Below are 8,315 nucleotides of genomic sequence, written 5' to 3'. Positions count from 1 at the left end.
ACGCCGTCATCATTTCTGCACGGTGCTGACTTAAGTGGCTCCAATAGTAACAGAGTGGCAAGTCAAAGGGTGAATTGCATATCCAGAAAGATGAGGGCAGCCTAACATAGTGGAAGAAGAGACTTAGAAAGACAGCTTTCAACTCTTCAGTTCAAGCTTTCACTCACTGTGTGACACTGTGCAAAGTAACTCACATCTCTGAGCCTCAGTTTCTTCACCCTTAAAGACGGGCAATAAAAGCAACAGTGTTTTCAATGGACTACTATTCAGCCATAAGAAAAACAAATCCTACCATTTGCAACAACATGGATGGAGCTAGAGGATATTATGCTCAGGGAAATAAGTCAGGCAGAGAAAGACAAGTAAATGATTTCCCTCATTTGTGGAGTATAACAATGAAGCAAAACTGAAGGAACAAAATAGCAGCAGACTCACAGACTCCAAAAAGGGATTAGTGGTTACCAAAGGGGAAGGGTGGGGGAAGGTGGGGGGAGGGAGGGAGAAGGGGATTGTGGGGTACATGATTGGTACACATGGTGTGTGTGGGGTGTCAGAGAAGACAAATAGGAACTCTGTGGCATCTTACTACACTGATAGACAGTGACTGCAATGGGATATGGGGGGTACTCGATAATAAGGGTAAATGTTATAACCACATTGTTTTTCTTGTGAAACTTTCATAAGAGTGTATATCAATGATACCTTAATAAAGAATAAGCAACAGTGTTTTGACATTGGAAATTATATTTTTAGAGTATTCTAGAAAGGACAGCTAGTATTAGCTCCTACATAAGGCCGCGAAGATAAGACAGTGATGAGTGGTTTGCTGTTCTGTTGCTAACTATTCCTCCTTCGTTTTGGTCTAGGAGGGGCTTGCCAATCATTCTCATGCATGGTTTATTTTTTTTCAGAAAAGGTAGTTCCTTTGCTCATTGCATTACAGGCCATTTCCTGGCCTTGTATGGTGAGTGAATAAGGAAATACATAGGGGCTGCTGAGATCAGAAACTTCTCTCAGGAAGTTTTCCAGGCACTAGGAAATCAATACCCATTGGAATGCAGCATCAAAGCTGATTACCTTAAAATGAACGGTGATGCCTTCCTTTTTTTTTTTCATTAAGGTATCACTGATATACACTGTTATGAAGGTTTCACATGAAAAAAATGTGGTTACTACATTCACCCATATTCTCGAGGCCCCCCTCCCATACCCCTTTGCAGTCACTGGCCAAGAGTGTAGTGAGATGCCACAGAATCCCTATTTCATGCCTCCTTCGCTTGCGCCAAGGGATCAGCTGCAATATATTAGGTCCCTAATTAAGAAGGACGATGTTCAGAAAATGACTCCTTTGAGCAGAATACTAAACTCTTGGAGCAGGTCTTCTGGCATCTACACAGAGGGAGCATATGTGGATAGAGTTGATGCTGCCTTAATTGGTAGTGGTGTAGGGATTATATTTCACTGCTCTGCTGGGAGTAATGAAGGCTGACATTATAATCAGTGTAGCTGTAAAGAAATGGAAACTCAGAATCCAAGCTGCTCTGCTATTCAACTAGAACCAGTAGAAAGGAAATGGATACTGCCTCAACTGGTTGAAAATACAGACCCTTCACTTGATAATAAAAAAACCCGTGGCAGAATGAAACTAGACCCTACCCTATTATTATCTAATGATAATAATAATATCTCTGGCATGAAGCCAGCCTCAGTATAAAATCTTTGGCTGTCATTTACTACCTGTTTAGCCTAAAGCATACTGCTTAGCCTCCCTGATACTTGGTTTCATCATTTATCAAATGGGATTGTGAAAAATGTTAAATAATACATTATAACTGCCAGTTTCCAGCACAGATAAGCTTATAAACAATGCCAGTTTCTTTCTTCCTTCTCTTTCTCTATGTACTGTTCAAATGTCTTTGTATTTTTCAGAAGTTCCCAACCTGAGGTCTTGAATGGACATGAAAGTCAGGGGCTGTTAAGCTCCTGATATGATATGTAAAATGTTATATGTGTGTGGTCTTTTCTGGTGAGCATGTCCGTATTTTCCAGCAGATTCCCAAAGAGGTTGTTACCCCCCACCAAAAAAAAAGGTTGAAAAGTCACTGGTTTCTATCTTTCTCTTATCGTCTGGTTCCTGATTCTCTCTCAGCTTCATTACCTACCATTTCCCCATTTGTTACACTTCCTCTACACTAACCCTCTGTTTCTCAAATATGCCATGTTCATTCTTGCCTGAGCCTTTTGGTTATAATTCTCTCTGCTCCCTAGATCTTCATATAATAAACTCAGCTCAAGTGTCAGTTCTTGAGATGGTCTTTCCCTGATCCCCCAATCTAGAGAGCCTCCCCCAGTCACTTCCTTTCGTATGTGTAGCTAGTGTATTCAGGCTGTATAACTGCTGCATAGATTGGGTGCTTAAACAACAGGCACTTATTTCTCACAGTTCTGGAGGTTGGAGAGTCCAAGATCAAGGTGCTGCCTGATTCAGTTTCTAGTGAGAGCCCCTGCTTTGCTGACAGCTGCCTTTTTGCTGTGTTCTCATGTGGTGGAGAAAGAGCTATCTCTCTCTCTTCCTCTTCTTATAAAGCCACGAATCCCATCATGAAGGCCCCACCCTTGTGACTTCATCTAACCCTAATTATCTCTCAAAGGCCCCATCTCCAAATATATCTCAGTGTGGGTTAGGGCTTCAATATATGAGTTAGGACACAATTCAGACCACAGCAATATAGTGATGTTTTATTGACCTCAGAGCATTTATCTTTACCTTGTTCATTGAGTCATTCCCTTATTTATTTTATTCTTTACCCAGTGCCGCATGGAGGAATGTAACCTCCATGAACACAGTCTTATTAATCTTATTCACTACTGATGCACAACACATAGAACAATTGACACATAGTAGGTATGCCAATTATTGCAAGGATGGATGGATGGATGGATGGATGGATGGATGGATGACTTCTAACTATATCCTTGTGAGGTGTGGAAGAAAGGCTTCTTTTCCTCATTTTTACAGATGGGGAAGTCGAAACTTGGACAGGTTCAGGGCTTTGGGAAAGGTTTATGAACAGTGATTAAAACCAGTCTCTGGAACTGACAACCTTAGTTCAAATCCTAGGTCCACTTACAAGCTATGTAACTTTGGGCAGCTTAACCTCTTTGTTTTTCAGTTTCCTCATCTGTAAAATGCGGATAATAATAGTATATTATGGTAGCTGTAGAACTAACTGTTCACCAATATTCTGGTTCTGCTCCTTCAGGAACCTAGTGAGACATCTCTTCCATGCCTAAAGTTAGGTATGGCCACAAAATATGAGCTGAATGTGTCATTTCTGCGTAGAAGCTTTTAAGAGCCAATGTGTGATTTGTCCTTTCCTTTCCCCTGACACGGAATCTGAAACATTCCAGGTAGAACCTTCTCTATTAGCCCAGATCCTGGGGTAAAGACAGTGTGGAACAGAATTCCCATGAACCTACAATGAACAGAGGCTATGAGTGAGAAACAAACCACTGAGATTTGGTAGTTCTTGTTACACAGCGTAACATAGCTTAGTCTGACTAACACATATACCAAATTTCTGAGCTCTTGTGAGGATTAAATGAGTTGATGAAAGTATCATGTTTCGAACAGTGTCTGGCACATAGTAAGCACTATATATGTGTTTACAATTATTATTATCCAGTTGATGTCAAAGCTAGGACTGGAGCCCAGGTTTCCTGGTATCATGTGATTTTCACTGCGTTTTGTTATTCCGAAATCTACAAAAGAACACTTGAGAAGAAGAAGGGAGGGGATAAGCAGATGTCTGGTCCCACATGCCTGGTGCCTCTGGCTCTAAGAAACCCAGCCCCAAGAGGACCATTGCTCCTGAAGATGTGCTCCTGAGCACGTGCCGGAGGAGCGGGATCGCTCTGGCCAGCGATGTCACTGTTCGGGGAGAAGGGCCATGACCCATTTTCACAGGTTTCTCTCTCAGCAGAGCAACCCTGCCTATCTCTTCCTCTCCTTCGTTCCTTGGGGCCTGGAGTAAAATTGCATCTTGAGGGGAAATTTCCGAGCAGCACTTATTGGCTAGACTCCTCTCAGTAGAAAGGACAGTTCAAAGTTTGAGAGGAAGATCAGGCTACTTCTTGCCAAGCCATTTTGTGAAGAAACAATTCATGGGAATTGTGTTGGTGCCTCCGGAAAGTGTGGAGAGGCTTGAAAGAAGATTACAGCGTGTGGCCCAGTCTAGTCTGTGTTATCTCTAATATAACACTGAGGGATTAATAAGCATCAATGATCATAAAGGATGTGGGTAGTAAAAGTGATCACTAGCTGCTGTGGAGTGCCTTCATAAACACGCCGGGCCCTGCTCTGAGGGGTTTATGTCCCTGAATCCAGTTGATCCTCACTGCACTACCAGGGAGTGGCTAGTAATACCATCCCCACTGCAGAGATAAGAAATGAGCTTGCCACCAGTCACCAGGGAGGGCCAGGATTCAAATCCAAACAGTCCCATTCCAGGGGCTGTACTTCTGATCACCATGCGGTACTCTCCGTCGTCTGTGTTAAGTGCTATGACGTTTCACACTGCCATGCCTTTGCACATGCCGTTTCCTTTGAAACCTAAGATCCAGGGCCATCTCGTGGTGCGGCTTGCCCTGACTGCTCCACCCACCCTCCCCTCTGAGGCTGTCACTTTCTCTTCTGTGCTCTTATTACAATAGATTTCACACTAAGCCCCTTAGAAAGGAGACTACATCTCAATAATCTTAGCGTCCTTGGTGTCTGGCACAGTCCCTGGAACAAAAGAAAGGCCAGGTCAATGTTACTAAAATGATGTATAAGGATTTGAAAACCATGAATATATAGAAGGCAGTAGAACATAGGACAGAGAGTATAGGCTCTGGAGTCAGATTGCCTGGCTTCAAATCCCAGCATCCATTTCATAACTAACAGGTATGACTGTGGACATGTTTGTTTATTTTTCTGTGCTTTAGTTTGTTCATCTATACAATGGGGACAATAACAGTACATTACCTCAGTGGGTCATTGCTGGGATTAAATGAGATGTTGTAGCAAAGAAGTTAGCCTGGTCCTGGCACATAGTAAGTATTTAATAAATGTTAGCTCTTGCTGCCTGAGCATCCTGGTACATTTCACATGCATAATAGCTGGTGCATAATAGCTATGTCTATTACTGATGAATAATGGTGAACATGGCTAAATGGTAACAACTTGGCAGAACTGAGAGTTGCACACCTATTTATCTGTAAAGCTGCTGTACTCTAGTAATTTAGTCCATGCATAATAATAATCAGCACATGTTTAACATTCTTTTCATTCAGATGGATGGAGGTTGAGCAGTCAAAACTGGGAAAAAAGAAATAGCCCTGAGAAAACTGATTACACCATTACCAGTTATCTTCTGGGACCATAATAATGGAGCTTGCATTATTTCTTTTATGTGTCAGTCTCCTACTGCAAGCTGAAAATTGTACAAGCAATTCAGATATCTCTGAAAAGAAGCCTCGTTTTTGTAAACACTGCTATATAAGCACATCCATCCTGACTGAATATGAACTACAGTTTATTATACTCAGTGTGCAAGTAGAACTTCATGTGAAGAATGTTCAGCATTCAAGTTTGGAGTATTGACCCAATCAACTTAAAATGGATTATCAAAATTATTTTAATAACTGCATTAGAGGTGAAGACAACAAACCAAGAAGCATAACGTATCTCTGTGTCAAGATCAACGAATAAATATACACAGCATGTATTTGGAGTCTACATGCTAACTGTGCTAATTGGAAAAAATTTCCTTCCCCTTCCTATCTCTTCATGGGAAAAGATTAAAATGTTGGAAATTCATCTTATTTTATGTCAGACTGTTATAGCCCAAAATTGAAAAATATTTTTAACATAAAAATTCTCTTTGAGCCTGTAAACTCTTTTTGAGCCACTATCTTCTCATCTGGAAAATGCCCCTTCCATATAAGGACTGCACCCCCCAACGTTGTCAAGATTGGGGAATCAAAAATACTGAGAAGCAGTAATGTGTTGGGTTTAAGTGTCTAGACTTTGGATCTAGAGAGCCTAGGTTCAAATCTTAGTTCTAAAATTGCTGTGTGGCCATGGGAAAGTTACTGAAGTTCCCTGGCTAGGGGGTTCCTCACTTTTTATTGAAATAATAATAGCACCTAGATCACAGTACCATTGTGGGGAATTGGTAAATTAATATGTCTGATACATAATAAGCTCTCAATAAAATTTAATCATTATTATGTGTCTTGAATGTATTATTCACAAATATCCTTAACAAAAGGATGACAAGAATTAATAATAACAATAATACATAGAACTTTCAATATTGCAGGTTCAGTTCTGAGCATTTTTTGGTATATTAACTCTTTTGATCCTCATAATAACCCTTTGAGGTAGTTCTTTTGGGCAGAGGTAAAGTGACTTGCCTGGGGTCACACAACTAGTGAGGAGCATACCAGTCAGATTCCAGAGTCCTGACTTTTGAGTACTAAGTCTTTATTCACTTCTTTTGAGCACTGTAACTAAATTTATTCATCATTCACTCAAAGAGAGCCATTGAGAATTTTCTCTGGGCCAAGCATGATTCCAGCTCTTGAGATACATCCCTAAGGAAGAGACACACAGGGTCTTCACCTCACAAATATTTAATGTATTTCATAAGTATTTCTATAGCAGTACTATGTCTTTTAACCTTGTCCATGTTCATTTTGTTCATAGGCACATGGATAAATACTATTTTCTGGGTCTACAGTCTTTACGACGTCTAAACATTTTGTTTTATTTCTTTTACCTTCCCCCTCCAGCTCAGAGTATCCACTTTTGGAACCATGAAGTCATGTACAATTCAGCACCAGGGACAGTAGACAAATCCTACTGGCATTAGGAATGCATCTGAGGTTTTCATTTTAGAATTCATGGAGATCTGGTACTTCAGATACACAAACACCACAAAATTCAATATGAGAAAACATCCTAGGAATCATCCTAGAAACTACCAAACACAAGTCCCTGGAACAGAGAGGGAAATTTGCATCCACAAGAACACACAGCTGAAGCTGAGAACTAAGTTCCTAGGACTAGTCTATTTATAATTCATCCCATCTCAAGAGTTTTGTCACCAAGCAGAAGAGTTATGTGTACATCAGTGAAATGGGCATGGTGTATGATGACAATTCCCTAAGTAGGAATCAAGGAGGAAGTCAGATTCTCTGACGTAAGCTCCAGAGGAATCCTTATTTTGTGACTTGGAAGATTTATTTCCTAATGCTATTATTTACTATTTCCTACTTATGGTATATTCTTAATGTATTTGAAAGCATGAGTGAAAAGAAGTTTCAAGGTTCATTAGAGGAGAAATAGATCCCAGTATTACTGCCCCAGCCTTAGTCACTGAATTTCTTTGACCTCACTGAGTACATTAGAATTATTTCCGGCCTATCAATGTTTATTAGATTTGATGCTGCCTGATTCTGACATCCCAAAGGGAGGTGACTCATTCACAGTAAGCAAGTTATCAGTCTCCAAGGACATGTCTAATCTAGATGATATCATCTTGTCTGGAAGACACATTCTAGGTAGATAGTCCCCAGAGCTCATGAAACGAAAACTTTCCATTTGCCATGCTTCTCTAATCCCATTCAATTAAAGCAGCTATAAGAGGCTGCAAGGGAAAAGAATGTGATTCTGTGCAGGAAGATAGAATTATAGATTTAATCACTCAAGACTATATTTATTGTAATAGTACAACAGTCTTCAAGGAAGTCTCTATTGATATAAATAAGGATCACCATAAATTCTTCTTCTCCAAGATCCCTTATTAAGTATACAATTATTCATGTAGTAGCTATGTAATCATGGAAAGATACTGAAGTTCTCTGAGGCCTGGTCAGCTGTTCTGCATAACGAGAACTCTTCTGATTATTTTTGTTCATCACTGGGGCATTGTGAGAAATGGTGAGATACTTTGCCAGCATCTGGTATAGAACAGTGGCAAGCTGGGGCTGAAGAAATGGCACAGGTGACTTCCTCACCTAAGGAGAGTGAAATATATTTTTGAGAGAAAATTAAGGAAATCACCTTAAAGAGTGGCATAAGGATTTTCCTTGTCACTGCCAGCAAAAATCCTTCAATTACCCAAATGTTTAAAAGCATGAGATATGGAATAAGAATTGGCCTCAAATTCCATACTATCACACATTAGCTACCATACCTCCTTGCCAAACTTTTACTTCTTCAGGCTTAAAAAATGTCATTATTTCACTGGAATGTGGTTATCATCATA

Source organism: Manis javanica, chromosome 10 (assembly GCF_040802235.1).
Source record: "Manis javanica isolate MJ-LG chromosome 10, MJ_LKY, whole genome shotgun sequence".
Taxonomy (NCBI): domain Eukaryota; kingdom Metazoa; phylum Chordata; class Mammalia; order Pholidota; family Manidae; genus Manis; species Manis javanica.
Note: the sequence above shows the minus strand (reverse complement) of the source record.